We start from the raw sequence: 23,058 nt of genomic DNA on the forward strand, positions 1-23,058 counted from the left end.
TGTAAATGTCAGGAGATATGCAAATCACACTCTCAATATTATTCTCAAAGACATCCATTTATTTCTCTTTCCACACCATCCCTCCAGTTCTTCTTTTCTACCCCTACACTGTCTGTAATTTTATGACAGTTCATTTCATTTTGTACAATATTGAAACTGGCTTCCAATTTTGTCTAGTAACCAGAATCATTTCTTGAGGTCCTAATATTGATTATGATAACTGAGTAATTGTTCCTTATTTGGGACACTCAGAGAGACAAACCATAGCAATTAACTAGTTTCACCATATGCAGGTAGTTCTTGATGTACAACAGTTCATTTAGTGACTGAAGTTACAAAGGCACTGAAAAAAGTTTTTCACACTTATAATGTTGCAGCATCCCCATGGTCATGCCATTAAAATTTGGGCACTTGGAAACTGACTCACATTTATGACCGTTATATTGTCCTGGGATCATGTGATCACTTTTTGTGACCTGACAATGGGAAAACCAGATTCACTTAACAATCATATTACTAATTTAACAACTGCAGTGATTCACTTATCAACTATGGCAAGAAAGGCCATAAAATGGAGCAAAATTCACTTAACAAATGTCTCAGTATTGTGGCCCACTCGGACAGTGAGAAGGTTGGGGAAAAACATGGGCTTGTCCTGGAGTCTGGGGAAAGCTCCAATGAGTGCTTTGCATCAAAGGCAGAGATGGGGCCAGGGCCATCTGACAGTTATCAGCTGCCTTTGGAGTCAGAGATCAGTGAGGCAGAAGAACAGCTGGAGCCTGTTCCCAATGTGCGCATGCACAGAGCTGCCAGGAGAAGGGAATAGTTAAGGAACAAGGGTTGACTCAGGAGTAAAGGCACAGGTGGAAAGTGGCCCCTCCCATAGGGAATAAAGAAGACCGAAAGGGGAATGGTGTTTGCAGGAGACAATTAATTCATTTAATTTGTGTCAAGATTTGTTCATGACTCTCAGAGACTCCTTGCCAAGTATTTTCTTGTACAGCATTGCACTTGGAAGCTATTGGTCTGGCAACTCTCCAAGCCTGATAAAGTCTGTGGTTATAATTCACTCTTGAAAGGCTGTTTGCCAGGATTTTGCTGGATGTGAATGAGAGGAATTCACATTGGCCTAATAAAAAGGGACAAGGAGTCTGCTTCGTGATTTTGTGAAGCCTAGATCAGAGACACTTAGCAACAAAAATGTTGGGCTCAATTGTGGTCCTAAGTCGAGGACTACCTGTAATGAAAGTAACACAGCTGGCTGAGATCTAAATGTTGGGTGATGCTAAATGCTGTGGCATTTTATTTCACGTCCCCTTGTTCAATCTCATCTTCCAACACGCTACAACATTCTGTGATCTTTCATTCTAAACTGGATGAAAGTAGGTCTTTCCCAGTGTTTTGTCATTATGTTAAAACTGCCTCTAGCCTGATGAAACTATTGATGTAGTTTCAGATGTAGTGCCCATATTTTGTCTGTTACTTGTCTTGTCTTGTCTTGTCTGGGAGGGAAATGGAAGCTTTTCTTCTCCCTGAGGGTTTTCCTTCAACAATGAAGGATGACGGATACTGCAAAGAAATGGGTTAGTGCATTAATGTGCCCAGATGTCTCAGAGAAATGTTGCCTCCTTCTACCAAAATTGTCTTCTCCAATTCTCTTAACAAATATAAGTAAAATAGATCTGCTTGTTGTTCTCAAGGCAAATCTCAGCTTTCCAGGTTGCTTTGACATCCAGCACCTTATTTAAGTTTGACAGAGATGCCTTTAGAACAAGCCTTAAATTCCAAGGCATTTCTTTTCAGTTCTGATGATTAAAAATTCTGAATCTGATTGAAAATATAAAAGTTGGGCTATTTTCTTGCATTTTTAAGTCTGCTGATAGTAAGGGATTGTACGCTCAGAGAATTGAAGGCTTGTTATTGAGCAGAACATGTTTATAAAATCTGTTCCAGAGTTCATGATTTGCAAAATAACTTGCCGCTTTGTTCCCTTCAAAATAATCCTGCTCTTTCCCCAGAGTGAGTAAGCAGTTTGAAACTTGGATAGCCCTCCTACAGCATTTGGAAGGCAGTTTTTTTTTTTTTTTTTTGTTCAGTTTCAAAGCATTTTGAAGTGCAGCTTCACAGCATTAACTTTAAGAATTGGATGTGCTAATAACTGATCCATGTAATTCAGAAATAGGAACCTGGTGTCATTCTAGAAATTTGGTGTTGATTTGTATGCTTTCCAGCCACTGCAGATAACAACAAAAGCTTATCAGAGTTACCGAGCAAAAAGTCCACAATGGGCCAAGTTTCTTATCCTACACAATTTGTACGTGACCCAATATTTTTCTGTCTAAGTATGCAGGAGATCAGGGCAACCACAGACCCAGCATATGCTGCCTTTGTGGTCATTTGACAAAGACTTTTCATATAGTTGAATTGTGCAGCAGCTGCTCAGAAATGTTCCACATAATGGAAACCATCTGCTCAGAGGTTCTTTTACAAAATCCAAAAACATGTAAAAGCAGAGTTGCTCTCTTGCCAAAAGCTCAGACTCTTCGCTTTGTTTAAGAAAGATGGATTTGGCTGTCCTTTAGTTAGATCTGAATTGAACTGCTAAACTAAAAGCAACTCACTGATGCCAGCTGCTGTATGGTGGGTCAAAATGCTTTCTTGGTGGGCAGGAAGGCAAGCATCTTGCATAAGTCTACATAGAGATTATATTTGGACTGCTAAAACAAAGCATGCTCACATGGGCATTGAGAAGAGCTTGTCTTGAAGCATTGGGCTGCAACCTCTGTCCCAGTGGATGCAATGCCCAGTCTGCTTTAATTTTAATCTGTTATATTTTTAATGAATATTCTATATATGTAACTGGCTCCAGTTCTGATTCCAGTGTATGTTTTTCTATATATATGAATGCTGTTCAACAATAAGGTTTCTTGGACTTGATGGGGGAAAATAAGTTGCACTGAACCTCAGAGATATAATATAGGGAGTTGGGGAGCATACTGTTTTAATAAGTTTGTATTTTTATTATTAAAATTCATTCTAGAAAGCCCAAATAGGATGTCTTTAATGCCCAAGCTGAATTGCATGAGCGCCTTTCACAAGTAATGGAAATAAAAACTATAGACATAAGCAGAAAAAAGGGAATGTTAATACAGTTGTGGGGCTAACATGTGACGGTGGGGAAAGCATCAAAATATTACTACCAAAAGCTGGCCAAAATGATACAAGAAAGTAAGCATGAGCTTTTAGGCCATTTGAAGTAAGTGCTCCTTAAACAACAAGGGGTTGTTTTGGTAAGTTTGAACTTCTTTTTCATTACAGTTCATTAGTTGTTCATCAGATAGTACAAAGAAGATAAAACATTAATTCTAGAATGTGTTCCATTATCATAAAATCATCCTATATGAAATAAATACATTGTTGGAAACCTAATATAGGAACTTGATGGTTAGACAATCCTAAATCTCATTTATTGTCACCCTGAGACTAATTCATGCTCCCCCTGGCCCACTTTTACTGTCATTTCAAAAGACCCTTTCAGGAAATGCATTCAATATTTTGATCAAAGCTATTTGTCTCTTCCTTTCTACTTACTGCTTGGGAAAGAATGTCCAATTGTTAGAGTGAATATAGTTTGTCTAATTAAATTAAATGACTTATTGTTGAGTATGATCATCAGAGAGTGAAAAATTTTATTTGGTTGCCAATAAAATATTTTATTTTATAGATTGATATGTCTATTATTTTGCCAGATTCTCTTTTTTTAAAATTTGTTGTTAAGAATTCCATTTAGTTTTACTTTGCTATGCTTGATTCTAATGCAATATGTTACCTTCTTCTGGGAATTTTATAAAGGACATGAAAACAGCAGCTATTTTGTATGATTTATTTCTAGCATCCACTTTCCAGAAATGCCTTCATTGCTTCTTATAACTACTTAAACTAGGAACATTCACCAAATTTCATGACAACTCTTAATTCTGGAAGATTGTGCATATTTTTGGCATGGGCAAGAGATTCAACTAGACGATCTTTAAAGTTCCTTTCATTTTTCTGCATGGACTGCGCTGAGCTCATTTCTAATTCCAATTTTTCAACAGAATTAAGTCTAGCAAAATAGGCAGATGTATAATCTCATCCTAATTTCATATAAATATCTTTCTACTAATGTCATTATATCGCTGGTATATTTCTTTGCTAGACATGGTTTTTAATTTTTTCTTCAGTAATTGCTATTTCAGTTACTTTAAAGGTAGAGCTATGAAAATGTGGTAATGAATAAAGGCCTTTGTCTTCAGTTTTATATGGTAGGGGAAAGAAGTCCAAGAAATTGAATTTGTTATATCTGTTTTGATGTTATATGGAGAAAAATATACCTAAAGAAAAAAACTTGAAGAAGGTCAATGATTGTGAACTGTATTTGTTAAAGTTAATTTACATTTACCTGCAGATTTAAAAACCTTCACATTGCATCCAGATTCAACTTGTTGGTATCTGTGGAATCAGGGGCCAAAGGCAAAATGGTGACTCTGACTGCAACCAAGGCTCCGCTTTTCTTTTATATATGTTTAATATGCAAAAGGGACAGGGCTATTGTAGTCACCATCTTGATTTGTTTAATGTCACTGTTTCTATCTGTGAACCAAAAAAAAAAAAAAGAGAGTGTTCTTTTCCTAATGGATTCCTTTCTATTCAGAGGCCATTTTATAGCTTTCCAGATGGCATGTTCAGTAACTATGGTAGCTGGGTATACTAAGAGTTGTCATCCTTACACGTTTGGAGGGTATTGGTATGGATAAGGTTGAAATACAAATAATGTAGTGTAGAAGGGGCCTGGGGGCCTGGAAATTATCAGAGTTATGAACATTGGCAGATGTTCACATAATTCAGCCACATAGTTATATAAGACTGTCTCCTTGATCATTCTGTTTGTCACTGGTAAAAGGCTGGGGCGGCAGATGCACATACCACAGGAGAAATATTTGTGAGATGAACCTGTTAGCATAGCATCAAGTAATCTATGGCATGTTGTAGAAGAGGCTACATTCTCAATAATTTTACTGAGGAAGCAACTTCATATCCTATTAACAGAATGAAAGAGTTGGAAAGGACCTTGGAGGTCTTTTAATCCAACTCTCTGCTCAAGTCGAAGACTATACCATTTCAGACAAATGGCTGCCCAGTAATTCTAGTATAGAAAAGGGTTTTTTTTTCTATTTCTGTGCAAGATACCCCTCTTTTCCTAGTTTATTTTCAGAGTCTTTGATAACATGCTTTGAATTTGTCTGGGTCTTGGAGAATGCTATTGTTAGTGGCATTGTCTTCTGTCACAGCCTCCTCATTGTCTATTTTGGGAAAAATAAAAATATTGAGTTTCCACACAATAGCTTCCCCCTGAAAGGATAATAACACAGTGAAAACAGAACATTTGCATACATTCTTTGGCAACTCCATAATTGAACATCTGGAAGAATCTGATAAGTTATTCCTGATAATTTGGATAAAAGTAACTTTTCCTTAAAAAAAAAAAACCTTCAGAACCAAATAAACACACACACACACACACACACACACACGTGTGTGTGTGTGTGTGTGTCCATTCATTCATTCATTCATTCATTCATTCATTCATTCATATAAGAGTCAGTGTTCCTGCAGTTTTCTTGGCAAGGATTTTCAGAAGTGTTTTGCCATTGCTTTCTTCCTAGGGCTAAGAGAGAAAGTCTGATCCAGGATCACCCAAATAGTTTTGTGCTGGATTAAAAACTCATGATCCCCCAGTTTTTAATAGATGCTAGGTTACCCTTCTTAAAATACATAATACCAAGTGGTTCAATGGTTAAAAATAGGTTTCTTATCCTTACTTCTATAAACTACATGATTTTTTTTTTCATATTTAGTATAGTAAGTAAATATATCAACTATTAAGCTGCAGTGTCTCATATACAATCCTACTACATTTCAATATAATGCCAATAATTAGTAAACCCTTGGTTCCCGAGTGACTCAAAAACAAGCTTCAACCTTAAATTCAAATCTTGCAGTTTACTAAAATTTTGTTTGGACCGCTGTAAAGCCTTCACATAAATTGTTGTGTGAAACAAAATACGAAGTGGAGTTTAAGTATTATCTGAGATAGAAGCTTCTTCCATAATCTGAGAAAAAATATGGAGAGATCTGATGTTCTAATCTTCAGTGATATTTCACAGAGATGTCCATTAATGTAGATGGGTTATATTCCTTATTTCTGAGTACACTGGATTGAGGATTAGAATTTTAATTGTTCCTATGTGTTTAACTTGTGGTTTCCACATTACCCTGTCTTTTCTCTTTATAAAACATAGCCTAAAACTACAAATCTTGCACTACTGATTCTTTTCATCTTTTTTTCTCATGGATTCCACTTTGCAAATCTATTGTCCCTTTGTTAAAGTCCTTTGATTCTTCAAATTTGCTAGCAGTTCTTAGGTTAGTAAAGTAAGGCTGTCCATCATTAGTTCAGATCAAAACTCATTATTAGCCCTTAGTCACTTTTTATGATTTCCAAAAAGATGCTTTCTTAAAACACAAACTGTAGCTTATTTTATTTTATTTATTTTGATTTGTCAATCGCTTACAAGATAATAGGTGAAATGGGTACATATAAGAAAAATAAAAGAAACAATGGGACACGGATGGTAGGCACGTTGGTGCGCTTATGCACGCCCCCTACAGACCTCTTAGGAAAGGGGTGAGGTCAATAGAAGACAGTCTAAGGTTAAAGTTTTTTGGAATTTGGGGAAGAAACCACAGAGTCAGGTAGAGTATTCCAGACATTGACCACTCTGTTGCTGAAGTCGTATTTCCTGCAATCAAGTTTGGTGACTTATGACATTTCAGTTAAAAAGCAAAGAAGAATACCAGTACAAACACAAAGTCTTATCAGTTATACCATAATATTCTAATTTCTAATTCACAATAAAGATATTACGTTTTGTTTTTCAGTTGCTTTTTAATATAACTCTTGTTAGAGATGAAATAAGAAAGCCTGTCAAAGCAATTCTCCTGTTCAACTTGATCAAGCATGATTAAGGTGAACTTAAACCTTTTCTCATTTCTCCTCACCATACTGAAATAAAGGAGTCTTTTCTGTAGCAGTCAGCCTCCTGTATGTCTATCGAGGTGCTTTTCAAAAGGTAACTGGACTTTCTTATTTTTGCCCCGCTTTTCTCTCTCTCTTTTTTTTTCTCAGCCAGAAATGAAGAAGCTTCTTGGATGAAAAGCAAAATATCTTCATGGAATAAAAAAAAAAAAAAAAAAGAAAGTCCAGTTGCCTTTTGAAAAATCATCTTTGGGTCAACCTCCTGTAGTAGTCTTGCTTCTTCCTCCTGTGTTATATTAAACACTCCATCACATTGTATTGGTATGTGTACAATCTAGCTGTGGATTCAAATAAAATAATGTTCATATATGGATAAAATTTAAGCAACTCATTCAACATGTTATAAACTAATGCCATTGAAAGAATATCAGCTGAAATCTAGCCATGACCTCCCAAAAAGAAAATTGATATCACATGGCTCTAATTACCCAGTGTTTATAGTGGAGGAAAATAGAATAGCTAAAATGATTTATAAGACTGAAAAAGTTAGCTACACCATTTTTTCTAGATAGAAGTCTTCCTGAAACAATTCAACAACATCAAGATTAGCTACATGGTGAAATATCCCATCAGCCTGGCATTCAAAAGAGAGTTTGTGGATAAAATTGACTTAAATGATCCCAACTCCATGATATATTTCATGTAAAGCACTATGAAAGCTCTTTACAAATTTTGAAATGATTAATTTTCCTGCTTCTGCATACAGACCAAAGCAAACCCAACAAAAGAATGCTTCTTCCTTAGTCAAATACCTGGATTATGACATAGGAACTGTTGCATAGAGATCACATTTAATATATTTCATTTCACTTATACAATGATACCTGGTAACTCTCATATTAGAGTCCATTTAAATGCCTCTTGTGAATAATATTGAGAATTTATTTTTTTCTTATTGTATTTCACCAGATTATGTGGCTGCATATTTTACCTCTTGGAACATTAGGAGTGTATGTGGGGTGGGAAGGAGTGGAGTTTGATTGGGAAAAAAACTGCAGTGGGAAATTAATTTCTCAGTGATTATCTCTTGCAATAAGCTGGGTAATAAAGATTTTTTTTTCAAACTTACACACATTTAAACAAAGCACAATTAATTTTTATTCATTAAATTTACCCCATAGCCATAAAACAATTCATTACAAACAAGTTAAAGTAGAAAAAAATTAAATAGAGCCTGGCCATGTTTTGTATGTCAGAATAGCAGATGTCATAGTATATGTCAGTATTGTATAGCAGATTCCAACAGTTCCTGAAGAAAATTATATTTGCAGAAACTATGAACTTTGGTGAAGTTTGGAACTTGTTTAGAAATAACTCTAAATTTCCACACATTATCTAAAGACTGAACAGGGATTTCATGATACTGTATATTGACAGCAATGTGACAAAGAAATGGGGCTCATATGACATAGAGCAAGCCTCCATTCAATCTCAAAACTTATACCGTTTTACTTTGTATCTTGTCAGTCAACAGGAGTATTTTTAGGAGCTGAGGACTTGGCAGCACAAGAAAACAGCCAATAACTTAGTAGCCACCATCAATCAAACATTTATTGTCAATGCACAACATGTGTACAATGAAATTGAAAACAAATACAAAGCCAGACATAACTAGGCACCAAATTAATACTATGTATAAAATAACACAAAGCACACATTCTGGCAAAGAGAAGTTTCCTTAGGATGGGCTCCAGAACAAGTCCAAAAATGTGGAAGACTAAATCTCTGGTCCCTGTGACCAACCCAGATTGGATCCTTCAGCTTTACTTTGTTTTCATTCCCACAAGATCTAATCTAAGATTTCAAAAACCGCATAATGTGGCCCACATAAAATTAGTTGTCATTTGCTGTCCACAATGATGAAGACAAGAATTTTCCTGATACAAATTTAAGTCCTGTTCAAAAGCTATTGAAAAAGGTTGTTAGTTTGATTTAACAAAGAGATATTAAAAGGGGCTATGATTTCACTGTAGTACCTCTAAGAAACATAGCGTTAGGAAGTTTTCCTGATACAAATTTTGACTCTCGTATTATTATCTTGGCAATTATAACACATTTATCAAATCTAACATACATTTTTCTTATCACTTCAGCATAATTCTTAGCTGTAGGACATGCAGTACATTATGCTGACTTTGCAATGTTAAAAGCAGCTTTGGTAACCCTGACTTATACTAATAGCTGTCAGGGAATTACAAACTCAGAGAACTTTGTCATAGAAACACTTCATTACAGACTGTCATACCTGAATTATAAGGGATTTTGAATCCTTAGCAATTCAGCTTACCCATCTCCAGATGACTGTTTTATACAGTCTGTAATGACTTAAAAACAGCTTGTGGAATCATGCTGAACATTCTAAATCATCTATCAGTATTTTTTTTTAAATGGTTTAGATATAATGCTGTGCTTTCTGTTACATTGTTTCACATTGTTCTGTAGACATTACATGTCTGCAAAAGTAGACCTTTTTTAAGAAATATGAATAATTTAATTAATTCAAGTTATATAAATAAATAACTTCTTTTCAAAACTAACATAAACACTGCCTTTTCTTTGCCATTTTTTTCTCATTTTTATTGTCCTCAGCTTTTTGAATAAAATTTATTCCTTATGGGAGATATAAAGATCCCTTACTTTGAAGTCAACCTATCAATTATATCTTTATTAGACATGTCAGAGTTTATTTTATAACTAATAAATGAGATTGGCGGCTTGGAAGCCTGTTAGTGATGAATGAGGTATAAAATTGATCTTTTTGCCATTCAAGTGATTTCAATAAATTTATGGCTGATAGGCAGAGTAAAGCTCATAAATGAATATTAGAGCTATTTTACACTAAGGCTACAAAGAGAGTTTCATGTATTTCAATTAGATTTACATTAAATGCAACAGAATGACTATAAATGCTCACATACAGATTTCCATGCTTGATAAGATCCCTAATCCTATAACTGAGATGGTATAATAGCTTCTCTCAGAAGTTAAATGCTGTGTGAAAAGATTGACTTGGGCAACAATTCTTACTTTTTTGTGACCATTGTTGTTTTATGTACAATGAATTATATATTCAGGATATATTATATTTTCTTAGTTGGAGTACTGGAGTAGAAATTCCACATATCTCAATTCCATTAGCTTGGATTCTTCCTTTCATTTTCTGAACATTTTGAATCTACTGTAGATTATAGGATGGAAATCTTTGGGAAAAAATATAGGATTTGGGGCCTAGCATTCTAGATGGAGATAAAATTGAGAGAATTTGTTTCATATGAATAGAGAAACACTTTAACTCTAAGGCATTCTTTCCTGGCTATATCAAGAATTCAGCAATCCATTTGCTCCCACATCTCCCCACATTAATAAAAGTAAGCAGAAAATTTGGCCTTGCTCATTCCATAGATTATCAGAAATATTGTAGATATTTTTAGGTTATATCAGTTGTATACTTGCGTATACCAAGTAGGCTGGCAATAATAATTAAAAATGATACTATGTAATGTTAAATTAAAATATGCATCAACTAAGCTATTAAAAGTTTATATGTTCTGCTTTTCTTAAGACAGCAAGAGAAATTTACTCAAAAGAAAATATGTTTCTTTTGAAAGACTGGTTGACTCTTATTCTAATGTCCTTGGTAAGTTCCTTCAAAGAGAGAGAATACTGTTTTTCTTTTGAGGAAATATATAGTTGAAGATAATTACTGAATATAAAAACAGTGCTTTTATTTGTGTAGCTACAGTTACTTATTTCTGAGTTTAGAAACATCCAGGAATATACTCAGCATCACTGAAAGGAAGCAAAGCAAACTCTGGCTGGGTAAGAAAACCAAGATATGCAATTAATCACTAAGAGTTAAAGAGAGGCTGAGAAAGAGTCACGTGACGTATTGGGACTTTTTTCTCCTTCCCTAAACTGGGAATGGGTGTGGAGAGCATTTGATGCATCTGGCCCATGGGCCAGGAGTTTGACAGCCCTGGTTTAGATGAATAGAATAGAATAGAATACTTTATTAGCCAAGTGTGATTGGACACACAAGGAATTTGTCTTGGTGTAAATACTCTCAGTATACATAAAGAAAAGGTACATTCATTAAGAATCAAGAATCATAACATACAACACTTAATGATAGTCATAGGGGACAATCAACAATCAAATTATACTAGGAAACAGTCAAGTGGGAGGGGATGGGTGATAAGGAGTGGTGAAAAGATTAACAGTAATAGTAGTGTACACTTTGTAAATAGTTGAACAGTGTTGAGGGAATTATTTGTTTAGCAGAGTGATGGCTTTTGGGGAAAAACTGTTCTTGTGTCTAGTTGTTCTGATGTGCAGTGCTCTATAGCGTCGTTTTGAGGGAAGGAGTTGAAACAGTTTATGTCCGGGATGTGAGGGGTCTGTAAATATTTTCACAGCCCTCTTTTTGACTCGTGCAGTATACAGGTCCTCAATTGAAGGCAGGTGGGTAGTAATTGTTTTTTCTGCAGTCCTAATTATCCTCTGAAGTCTGTGTCTGTCTTGTTGGGTTGCAGATAATAGACTCAATAATTCCTCTGCAGAACTGTATTAGCAGTTCCTTGGGCAGTTTGAGCTTTATGATTTGGCACAGAAAGAACATTCTTTGTTGTGCTTTTTTGATGATGTTTTTGATGTTAGGTGTCCATTTTAGGTCATGTGATATAGTAGAACCTAGAAATTTGAAGGTCTCTACTGTTGATACTGTGTTGTCTAGTATTGTAAGAGGTGGTAGTATGGGAGGGTTTCTTCTAAAGTCTACCACCATTTCTATGGCTTTGAGTGTGTTCAGTTCAGGATTGTTCTGGTTACACCACAAGGAAAGTTGTATAACTTCCTGTCTGTATGCAGATTCATTATTGTCTCGAATGAGATCAATCACTGTTGCGTCATCAGCAAACTTCAATATTTTAACAGATGGATCGTTTGAGATACAGTCATTGGTATATAGGGAGAGGAGAAGTGGAGATAGCACACAGCCTTAGGGGCCCCCTGTGCTGATTTTACAGGTATCGGATGTGATTCCGCCTAGCTTCATCTTTTGAGTTCTGCAAAAGAAGAGTTAAGTTTAAAGAATAAAGGCAAAATATCAGTCAGTAGAAGCAAGAACAAAAACACACAGAGAGTATTATGTATAATGCTGGATTAAACCTGTTTGTAGTTAGATCTCCTTTAAAGCTAACATTAAACAACAGCCAATAAAGAAACAATTAAGACCTCTCCCACCAAACTGATAGAGCAAACCACTAATATATAAAATGACAGCAAATCCTACTGCCAACTAGCACTGATGATGTTACTAGTTTGGTAATTAAATACCTCCAAGAAAACAACCAAACTCAGAGAGCACCAAAGTTGCCACAGATCTCCTATTTTGCCCTTAACTTATGTTAGTCTAATTGTTGTTTACTACTTCTTACTCTTTTTCTGCATATTTCCTAACTTTAATTATCCTAAAAACATACATAGGAATGACAGGAATATGCATATGTGTGTATGCCTTACAGTTATTGCAATAACTTATCCTTTCTTCCTTATTACATTATGATTCTAGTTAATCCTCCATTTGTGACTTTTGTATTGTTTCATTTTATTCATTTTTTTTTTTTTATAATCTGGGGAGGTTGAATGTTGTTTTTTTAATAAGAATTGCATCCCTCCTTCAAAAAACACTGGAGGAGCAATTTTAGAGGATTCCAGATTGAAGCCTAAATGGTTTAAAAGGCCAAGTGTAAACTCAAGCAAAATCAGTCGGGCACCTGGAATCCACAACTGCATTGAATGGAACAAAGCACTAACAAGATAAGTGGAAGTGTTAACCTTAAGAATGCAAGCTAGCCTCAGGGAGTGTACTAGCTGGCTGAGATCTGTTAATAGCCAACTCTGAAAAACAAGGGGAAAGTAATAAATTAAAGGTCAGTTTAAAGGTCCATTATTTTAGTAAAGACCTTATTGTTTAGAGAAGAGTGGTTCCATTTATTCAATCCTTATAAAATAATATTTAAAATGGATAAACTTAACTATAATAATTGCATTACTTTTATTAATGGTAATTATCTATTATATTGATGCTGATTAACTGGAATCATAATTTAACCCATCGAATAGATGGGTTGATTTCCATATGCCAATAAAGAAGACTTGTAACTCTTCCTGTCTCTAGGCAATACTTCCAGTATAATTTTTGTCAAAACAGTTTATGCTGTGGTGTTATGACAGTGTGGTTTCCACTTTAAACAGACCCTAAGGCAGATTTTTTTTTCTCCAACAAGCTCAATGCCAGTCTATTAGTTAAACTCAATAGCATATTCCTTATTGAATGAAAGTTCAGAATTCCAAAACAACTTAGAAATATGGTTTGGAATTCTGGCACCTGATATCCAATATATTCTTAAACAATTAAACAAATTAAGCATGTCATTTCTACTGGATCTGGTGGGGTGGGTGGACCCCACAAATATTTTTATCTTGCTTTAAAAAAAATATGTATCTCATAAACAGAACCAGGTCCAGAAATATTTGGGCATAGAGAGCAGCATACTCCTAATTAGGACAAGACAATCAGCCTCAGAACAGACTTGGTTTCAAACAAAGTGTAACATAAATATTTTATGTACAAATTTTATGTACACAGAATAACACTCATTGGCAATGGGCATGTTTGATTATTTCTGAGCTAGAATGAATGCAGCCAAATTTATTCAGGGCAATTCCATGCCACGGCCTATGATGCTTGACCCCGTATTGTTCCCTGTTGCATCCAAAAATAACTTCCAAAATTCAGATTCCATTCAGTTAGCAATAGGACTGGCTGCTACTCAATCTGGATTATAGCTACTACAAGTCTTCATTGGTCCTTTCTTGCTTCTTTCCATCTATATAGGAACAATAAACAAACTTTGCTGGCTGGGTCCTATGTGAATTGGCTTGTCAGTATCTGCTATTTCCTGACCAATATTGTTCCATTCTCTGTGAAATGCTTACAATAAATAAGGCCATAGGGAACATGTTATTCTTTCATTCCTAATTTCCTCTGTAGGGCCATGGAAACTTTCTAGTGAGGAGCAGCTTCTCTTGTTCTGTTTCATAGAGTCAAAGCAACGATGTTCCGATACTATTTTTTAAAATAAAGTTCTGTTGGCAGAGAGGGAGGAAAGTTTCAACCATCCTGGGCGGAAAATGGAAGTATCTTTGTTGGAAGTTATGAGAATTGAACAGAGCATGAATTGTAAGGGTGGGGATAATTCATTGTCATAGTGGGTCAATGTTGGATAAACAGCCAATAGCAGCCAAATATGAAATATCTGCACAGGGCACCACCCAGTTGTTGAATGGTAGGGAATGCCAAGCATTGCAGCCAATAAGAGATAAATCTCCTACAGGAATGGAATAAAATCCATTATAATTGTGTTGACATGTTTGTTAATATCTGCTTGATAGGATTCCCTCACCTGGTTCTTTTTTTAATAATGGAAAATTGGCATAATGGGAAGATGCTATTATTTAACAATAATATTTGCTCCTGATACTCATATGGGCACTACAAAGAAGAGAAAATAATGGATAGTGATTGTGTTTTTCTGCCTGAATTGAAAATACAACATATGTCCAGGAGGGGAAATACGAAGATAATATGAGGGATGATAGTGTCCTGGTAGGCCAGAGGGACCGACACAGGATACATTCTGGTTTTCTGAAAGATGGTGTTTCATGACTGACCATAACTATTTGCCCATGATAGTCATTTTATTGATGTCCAAACCATTCAATGTAGGCATTTTATAAAATTTCCTGAAGATGCTCTCAAAATTCCTAATATTATGACAGACTTTCAAAATTGCTTTTCCTGGGATACAGCACTTTAAGAAACCGCTTTACTTTTAAAAATATATTCTATAACAAAAGTCAATAGACATTTATCTTTGGATAGGTGGGGATTCAAAATCTCTAGGCATTCAATGTGGCAATATGCCTTAGCTCAGAAAATAATATTTCATCACAACAGTTATATTTTTAGCCAGAGATGTGTGTCTAGGTTTATAGCCATGATTTGAAAGGTGCTTAGAAAAATCAAAAACAGGGTGATGGTTGAGTTTTTTCTTAACATTAATAATTTCAGCAAGCTGGAGGAATCAAAATTTGTTTTCTTTTCTCCTCTGGGGAAAGAGAACAGGCTAACTTTGCCAATAAATACCAAACTTGACTCTTTAAGCTTTAAATGTTCTTATATAAGAACAAGACATAGAAAACCAGAGACATTTCCTGGGAATCACTAGGCCCTGTGTTTGTGAAGCTGCTGTAAATTATCAGTTACATTGGGGATTTAGCTGTCATGCTAAACGGAGGTGGATAAGGAAACGGCACGGAGTCTACAAGAGAAATCACAGTATGGGATAGTGACTTTGAACTGAGGACAGGTTGTTGTGCTCTATCAGAACTAGAATATTAATAGGATTACCACAGAGTTTCATGGCAAGTTTCTTGTGCTTTCCTAAAAGCCTTTCTTTTTGACCTTCTTCAATTTAAAATGGAGAAATAACCAAATGCTGGATTTTCGTATAGGAAGGTCATGCGTTGAACATTCGATCCCCTTTGTCCCCTCTCAGTAACCATATCTTCTTACCGATAATGATTCTAACTGTTATTTGATCAATTTCTTTTTCCATCCAGGTTATAAAAGTGGAACAGATTCCCCCAATCTGTCTCTTCCAGTTGCTTTGGTTCTCAGTGGAAAGGGATTTATGGCAGCTATAGACTCTATCATTTGGTGGATATCAATTTGAAGAAGATTGATTTAGGATAAGAGAATATCTCCTGAAGGCCTATTTTCTCTTTTTAGCGATGACTTTGCTCAGCTATTTTTTTTTTAACCAGAAATAAAAAGTGAAAATATGTTTCCCCAAAAGATTCTTGGGTATACCATTATACTGATTCCACGAATCTTGGCTGAGACTACTATAACCTTATGTAAACAATATAAGTTATGAATGATGCTGTTTATTATCCTAACTAGTTTCATTTTGCATATGTTGTAATGCTTCCTGATTTTATGTTGCCTATGTATTTCTAAAATACCAATCATGTTATATGCACAAAACATTCTGTTTCATAAAAAAGTATTTGTATCTTTATCCTCTTTCTTTGAAAGGAAAACATGTTCCTCCTGGATAGAGACAGTTTTCTCAGGCAGTGGATTTGGGTTTCATTAAAGCGTAACAATTATTTAGTGCTTTGATTACATATTACTGTCAAAAACAGAATGATGCACTTGTGGATTTTTCTAAGGAATGCTTTAAATAGATTGGTGTGCCCGGGAGAAGGGATTTGTAAGTCCTTTTAGATACCAAAATGTCCTGGACTGTTTGTTTTCATAATAATGCAGAAAGAAGATGACCTTGATGGAAATATGCAAGATCTGAGCAAAAGGATATAGAACTTTAAAAAAAAATCAGAGAAATAAGATTACATTTGGAAGTGACACAGGCAGATGCCATTCTGATTCACTGGAGTATAAAATGGGGGCAAAGGTACAAGACAGTTAGACTTGCAAGATTATGTTCTTAAAGACACTGTCAATAAAAGCAGTTCTGGCCTTCCCGTACAGTTGATTTCTTGGTCTGGTCTACTTAGTGAGACTGACATTGATATACAGTGGTGAATGTCAAACTATTATTTCCTTACTTTAATTCTTTTTGGTTTGATTGGTACTTAATGGTATTTTCTAATAACATGCACCTTATACTTAAAGAGGTTGCAGCCTCAAACTTATATAATAAAGAGTAAATTACACTGAACCCAGATAGGTTTCTCTTTGAGTAGCAGTGACAGGATTAATTTGTGAAGAGTTCTAGAATGCTACTCAAATGTATCTAGAGAATGAACATGTTTCTGATGGATAGTAATTATCACAATGGAAATGCATCTGACATGCATTATAAGTGAATGGTAGCCATTATATTTCTTAAAAAATACAATATTCCACAAAAATCATCAGTTTAAGGAAATCAAGATAGTTCTACGTTAGCCTTTTATTATGTCATTGTGCTGATACATGCTCATACATTTACAGGGGATCTATATTTCTCTATCTGCAGTGATATTTGCATTTTTCTTTCTTAAAAAAACTGCTTAGGAACAAGTCTACTAAGGAAGGCAAAAATGTATAATATATTTATTGATGAACTGTTAGTTATCCTTGCAGATCCTAAGCAAGGACATTAGGAGATATTTAGGAGGATAAATTTAGGAGGAAGGAAGGAAGGAAGGAATTTTTTTAAATATATCATTCCTCCCGTAAGGGTTATTTATTCTATGTGGTGTAGTTTGTCAGAAATACTTAATTGTCACAAAAATTATAGCCAAGTCCAAGATCCCATTTTCTTGCTGTGCCTGGATAAACTGACTCATCCAGACACAAAAGGAAGAAAAACCTGGAGCATATCTGACAGGATCATGCTTTGCATACATAGGCAAAGCCACAGCTCTGACAGGACCTGATTCTGAGATTTCTGATTAGAAATCATTTTAGCTAAGCTGATGGGAAATAAATGAGAGTTTATATCTAAGTATTCATTGTACTGAAAATTCTGTGAATAGTTGTGAAAATGTAAATATAAACAATTTGAAGAAAACTTCATTGATAAATCACAACTATGCATACCTATCAAGTTTTATTAAAAATGAATATTTTTAGGATACCTTTTTAAGAGAATTCAGTGTATACAGTTATGGTTTATGAATGGAATTTTTCTCCCAATTTTTCTATTTGCATACATCTTTTTTGTCCAGAATGACATTGGGCACAAAATTCTATTATATCAATGCAGTTTGATCTATGTGAGGTGGTGAATTACACTGAAGTGGATAGCTGATGCTACTTAACTAATGAAGTCTTTAAAAAAATTGTAATTACCTAAATGTGTACCATGCGAGCAATATTATTGAGAAGGCAAGAGATTAACTAATCAAAAAAAAAATATCTAAGTATACATCCTTTCACCATCATTGTCAAGAAGGATGTCAAACTTCTCTTTATGCCTTCTATTCTCTGAGAAAAGCTACTCAGACAAAATTGTCTAACCTTCTATCATTAAGAAATGTCATCTGCCTCAAAGGGGATTATTTATATGAAATATTTTTGTGTGCTTGCCAGTCTTTTGTTCTGAAACCACTTCATTTCTCAAGGGTTTATTGAGAGTGGATTCCTGCATCTATGATACCAAGGTGATGGGAAAAGTCAACCTTATTTGAAAGTTTAGAGAGGCATAGTACTGGAGCTTTTGAAAAAGCCAATCTTATTAACACTGCTGGAACTTGCTATATTTGTTTCAATGTTGTTGAAATAATACAACTGTTTTTTTTAAGATACCAGGGCATAAAATGATTATTAGTATTGTTGATATATCTTGATTTGAAAGACTAACATGGTGAATTATTATTGGAACTGGTTATCACCTATTTTAGATACATATCCTTGTTTTTTTCTTTTTGAATAAAAATTCTGTCACAGATAAAAGCTTGTTGGGTATGAGAACTAGGTCTGAATTAGAAATACTGTAATCTTATTTCTCCATGCAAACATTTTGTTTTTGTAATACTCTTTTTCTCATTCTATGGTTTATGGAGTCCTGTCGACTGAAGAATAAAACATCATTACCGCTACGAGCAAAAAAGGTTGGTTTATTATGCTGAGGAAAACTGAACACTGGAGATTTATCGAAGGACTATTGTGGTTTTTTTTTTCACCTTGTAAAGTTACATTGAGTTGATATATGAACATGGTATAATTGCACGGCAATGGAAGGTCTATTTCTCTAACTCTGGCACTGGTATTGCCTTGTTAGTGTAGGAATGTAGCATCTGAGCTGCAATGTATACATTTTCAGTCACACTCTCACAATTAAAGTTGTCGATAGAAAAAGAAATTGAATTGTCTAGTATCTTGATGAACTAAGGACCATTTGGCCTGATGCAAATGAAAACTGCATCCTTCTGTTTAGAGAAAGAGAGAGAAATGATTCACATAGCCTGGGTTCAATTAGCTTGCTTCCTGTTTAGCTTTTGAAAAAACTCTGGCTACTTATATGCATACATATGTTAGTATTTAGCATGCCATGGTTCCAATTAAAATGCTGTGCAATTGAAATCTTTTCTAGTTTTATTTCAGCTTAGCTTGGCAGGCATTCACACAGAAATTCTTGAAAATGCCTTAGTTATTTGTTAGAACAAGGGTGTCAAACTCAAGGCCCGGGGGCTGGATCTGGCCCACAGGGTTTTTATATCTGGCCCATGGGTCTGCCCTGGAAACAGTGAAGGGTCAGCCTGCAGTGCCTCTGTCAGTGAAAACAGAACTTGGGTGAGGCATGGGTGGCCCTCTCGAGCTACATTTTTGCTGGCAGAGGGTTGCAGGAGGCTATTGCAGCTGAAAACAGAGCTCCGGAGCCCGTTGTCACTAGCAGAGCAGTCGGGCCACCACAGGTGTCCCCGACATGAGTGACATTGAACTGGCCATGCCCACGCTCGCCACATTGACTCTGTCCCCCCAAGATCAAACACAACCCTGATGTGGCCCTCAATGAAATCAAGTCTGCCACCCCTGTGCTGAGCAATAGGGAAAGAGAAGCACAGGGACAGTTAAGGCATATAAGATATGCACACAATTCACATGAGAAAACAGGACATGCATATACATAGGTTTGAAAGGACTGTTTTAGGAGACTAGAGAAACCTGCATATTAAGAGGGCCCGAGGGATCATATTAAAGAACTAACATTGAAATTATGTTTCACTACCTGTCTTAACCACAAATTGTACCAGGAAAGATTTTTGTCAGAAATGTTAATGAACTGTTGCAAATTTTTTTTTGTCAAAACTTGGTAGATCGACCAATGGTTTAATATAGTGTAAAACAACTGATTAGACTATGTGTTTTATTCTTTTGCAGCTACTATTTCCATAAGAGTTATTTTTAAACTTTCAAACTATCAGTAAAACTGTTGTATGATTAACTATAGAATCAACACTGTTTTATATTTATAGAGCTTCTCTGTGTCAGAGTTATAACCATTTATAGCATTAAATAATAAGTCACTGCACAAATCTTTATTGAATTGTAGTGCAGATCTGTTCCTTTCCTCCCATGTAGGATTGATCATTAAAAACTCAATTCTAAAGACAATCCTGTTCTTACATAAGTGCTCCTCCTGAGCTTTGAATCACAATTATTGAGAGCTAAATTTTCCATTATAAAAGTAGTGCAACCCTAATTATTATAGACCAGCTGTCCTGGAATTATGATTAAATAAATGGCATTAAATAATTATGACAGCTTTAAATGGAACATTTGCAACCTTAGCACAATGTTGACTGCAAAGTAAGAGCCTCAATATGCAAACCTTAATTGAGTTTCTTACACTAATACATGGTTACAGCACAATAGCATCATACAGCATTATTATTAAAAACAACATGGAATGAAGAAAGAAACATTGCTAAGAAAGTTTGAATGGAATTTTAAAAATCCCAAAACGAAAAAAAATGTTTAAAAAAGCATAAATAAGTTGATAGCAAAATCTCATGATTATATTTTTTACACATTTTAAAGTTTGAAAGTACTGTAGCTCAAATAAAATTAAATGTATAATAATTTGGAGATTTCATACATTTTTGTAATATGAATATAATCAGGCAATAAATTTATACCTATTGCACCCACAAAAAAAGTCTCATCTATGTTTACTTGATGAATCAGAATCAGAATCAGAATTCCTTTACTTTAAACAAGTATAAATGTAAACAATTCTTAGAAACAATGGCTGTGGTGTGTTGCATGATTTTTCTGGTTGTGTTTTGTTAGCTAAGCATGAACTGGCACCAAAAAATGGGAAAACACTTTTATCCAACTGATAATTGATGTTTCAAGTCTGGGGTATATCACAAAACTCTAGCTAATCTAAGGCCAATACAGAAAAAATATTAAATTCATGTTTAATATTGTATAATTGTATCAAAGAACAGGAGTACACAATATTAATTAATATAATTTATTACTCATAATAATACTTTATTAAATTTTATGCTGTCAGACTTTCTACTACTCTAAAGCTACATGTTAGCCAGATGAATTTAATGGAAATCTATCCAAAGTCAAAGCACATCTACCATTACTTCAATCATAAAACCTTACTCAACATATACAGGTGAAACTCAAAATATTAGAATATCATGCAAAAGTTCATTTATTTCAGTAATGCAACTTAAAAGGTGAAACTAATATATGAGATAGACCCATTACATGCAAAGAAAGATAGTTCAAGCTGTGATTTGTCATAATTGAGATGATTATGGCTTACAGCTCATGAAAACCCCAAATCCACAATCTCAGAAAATTAGAATATTACATGCAATCAATAAAACAAGGATTGTACAGAGAACAATATCGGACCTCTGAAAAGTATAAGCATACATATGTACTCAGTACTTGGTTTGGGTCCCTTTTGCAGCAAGTACTGCCTCAATGCAGTATGGCATGGAAGCTATCAGCCTGTGGCACTGCTGAGGTGTTATGGAAGACCAGGACGCTTCAATAGCGGCCTTCAGCTCTTTTGTATTGTTCAGTCTCATGTCTCTCATCTTTCTCTTGGCAATGCCCCATAGATTCTCTATGGGGTTCAGGTCAGGCGAGTTTGCTGGCCAATCAAGCGCAGTAATCCCACGGTCATTGAACCAGGTTTTGGTGCTTTTGGCAGTGTGGGCAGGTGCCAAGTCCTGCTGGAAAATGAAGTCAGCATCCCCATAAAGCTCATCTGCAGAAGGAAGCATGAAGTGCTCCAAAATCTCCTGGTAGACGGCTGCGTTGACCCTGGACTTAATGAAGCACAGTGGACCAGCAGATGACATGGCTCCCCAAATTAACACAGACTGTGGAAACTTCACACTGGACTTCAAGCATCTTGCAGTATGTGCCTCTCAATTTTTCCTCCAGACTCTGGGTCCTTGGTTTCCAAATGAGATGCAAAAGTTGTTCTCATCAGAAAAGAGGACTTTGGACCACCGAGCAACAGACCAGTTCTGTTTTTCTTTAGCCCAGGTAAGACGCTTCTGATGTTTGTTGTTCAGGAGCGGCTTGATAAGAGGAATACGACATTTGAAGCCCATGTCCAGGATCCGTCTGTGTGTGGTGGCTCTTGATGCACTGACTCCAGCCTCAGTCCACTCCTTGTGAAAGTCCCCAACACTTTTGAATGGCCTTTTCGTGACAATCCAGGCTGTGGTCATCCCTGCTGCTTGTGCACCTTTTTCTTCCACACTTTTCCCTTCCAGATAACTTTCTATTAATGTGCTTTGATACAGCACTTTGAGAACATCCAACTTCTTTTGCAGTTACCTTTAGAGGCTTTCCCTCCTTATGGAGGGTGTCAATGATGGTTTTCTGCACAACTGTCAGGTCAGCCATCTTTCCCATCATTGTGCTTCCTACTGAACCAGACTGAGAGACCATTTAAAACTCAGGAACCCTTTGCAGGTGTTATGGCTTAATTAGCTGATTAAAGTGGGACACTTTCAGCCTAGAATCTTGAACCTTTTCACAATATTCTAATTTTCTGAGATTGTGGATTTGGGGTTTTCATGAGCTGTAAGCCATCATCATCTCAATTGTGACACATCATGGCTTGAACTATTTTGCTTTGCATGTAATGAGTCTATCTCATATATTAGTTTCACCTTTTAAGTTGCATTACTGAAATAAATGAACTTTTGCACAATAGTCTAATATTTCAAGTTTCACCTGTACAGTATAAAAATAATTAGCAAAAGTCAAATGATATATTTAAAATCAGCACTAACAATTTGCAATTACAGGTTGTCCTTGTCTTACAACAGTTCATTTAGTGATGGCATGAAGT

This window comes from Notechis scutatus, chromosome 3 (assembly GCF_049901735.1).
Source record: "Notechis scutatus isolate UNSWTSFEM ecotype Mainland chromosome 3, rNotScu1.2, whole genome shotgun sequence".
Lineage (NCBI taxonomy): Eukaryota > Metazoa > Chordata > Lepidosauria > Squamata > Elapidae > Notechis > Notechis scutatus.